This window comes from Cupressus sempervirens, chromosome 8, assembly GCF_028749045.1.
Source record: "Cupressus sempervirens isolate cs-2001-9-10 chromosome 8, ASM2874904v1, whole genome shotgun sequence".
NCBI classification, from domain to species: Eukaryota; Viridiplantae; Streptophyta; class Pinopsida; order Cupressales; family Cupressaceae; genus Cupressus; species Cupressus sempervirens.
Window position 1 is genome coordinate 593,254,860 of NC_143125.1, and position 1,794 is coordinate 593,256,653.

The 1,794-nt window shown below is 34.8% G+C and overlaps 1 long non-coding RNA gene across 1 annotated transcript; it reads right to left on the reverse strand.

The window, feature by feature from the left end:
- Nucleotides 1–362: 362 nt before the first annotated feature.
- Nucleotides 363–1,080, reverse strand: LOC149543832 (uncharacterized). The gene is made up of 2 exons (XR_016355254.1): nucleotides 991–1,080; nucleotides 363–875 (listed from the first exon to the last, which is right to left on the reverse strand). It is a non-coding gene; the product is annotated as an uncharacterized LOC149543832 (long non-coding RNA).
- Nucleotides 1,081–1,794: the final 714 nt, after the last annotated feature.

Sequence of the window (1,794 nt, forward strand, 5' to 3'; positions counted from 1 at the left end):
CACAATGCAAGGATGAAATTAGATTTCCAATATTGAACTAAATATTGATTGGAAAGTTTTAAAAAAATTGCAAACAAGGAAATGGAGTTAGATTTCCAATATTTAACAAAATATTTAACAAAATATTGATTGGAGAGTTTAAAAAAAATTGCAAACAAGGAAATAAGAATTTTTTCACGAGGCAAGATTGTTACACCTTAAGACACTCTTCCATAGTTCATTATTGGTACATTGGATTCATTGGATTCATTGGCTGTGAGTTGAATGATTAGCTTGATGACATCCTTTTCTTTCTAAGAAAATATTTCATTGAGCCTAATAAGACATTCTTATCTGACATATTTTGTTTATGTTTCTAGAAATAATCAATGAATCAAAGAAATCTACTATATTTTAGGTATCATAATCATATGATTTACATTTAATCTGACATAGATTTGTAGGATCTCTATGCTGATTTTTTCAATATTGGCAAGCCTTCTACGTGTACATTTTTCCCCTTTTTATAATGTAAATATATTTGCTGCACATTTTATTCATATGGCAACTTTAAACTAAACTATGTACCGTCTGCATTTACACATGCTAAAGCTTGAGGACCCTGACAAAGGTTGTAGACCCTTCATTTAAATATACCGATTGGAATTTCTTGAACATCTCTGAAGCCTTTGAAACAAATATTTTACTGGGAATATCCTACAACCAGAGAATTCTGTGAACTCATATTGTTATGGGGGCAGCATTATGTCGAACAGTTCACATCTCCCTGCCTCCACGTTCTGCATATGTCTAACGAGGGAAGTTGCAACAATTGGATTTGACGAAATTCCAAAGTTTGAACATGCTGCCAAAAATTGAGGAATCTAGATTGATGCCTGCAAATAAAAATTTCTAGAAGGATTTTAAATGCTTTTCCACAAATCATCTTCCTAGGTATCCTACAACGCAAAGATATTTCTACGAAGCACTCTGTCAAACAATTCACGTCACCTTCCACATTTTGCAAACATCACAGTTCTCTGCAACAGGGAATTCTTCCTCCTCTGCAAGACATCTTTTCACAATAGATATGAGAGCGAGTGAGGTAGAGAAACATCTAACAAAGTTATGTTTTGCAGGCGGTAACTTAACCCGTGAGCCAGTGGGCGGGAATAAGAAGTGAGTTTAAATTTTGAATTTGTGCACATTCGGCAAACGCTTTCATTAACGGTGAACGTGAAGACTGAGATGAGTCACAACCGGGCCCACACTAGACAACGAAGCTGTCAAAGCTTCGAGTGTGCCGGTTAAGGCCGACCGATTGCAGTGGGAACCAAGCATTATATGGTACAGGCTAATCTCCTACAAAAAAGTATTAAAGACAAAACAACATCAATTTTTTTTCTAGATTCACGAAAATATATTAATTTTTTTTCTTTTTTTTATTGTTTTTGACTACAAACTATGCAGATCATGAAGATCAAATGCTGAAATTATCAAAAAAATTCATGATGTTTTTGATCTTTTGAAAATTGTTCAATTGTACATTTGTGTGGGAGGATAACCACGTCTGCATCATATCATGTAGAATTTGGAAGGCTTTGATAGCATAAGACAAGATAGCCCACGTCAAAAGATTGTAAACAAGTCAGGAAAGTGAATTGCATGACCATGAAGAACCGCTGTGAACTATTTGACATAATCAAATCATTGGCTTATCTGATTTGAATATTGGTCAAAGTGCCATCTCTCTTTGGTGGAAAAGATCACACACTGTGGAGCTCCAATTTTTAAGCCGTGTGGAGGCATATTGCA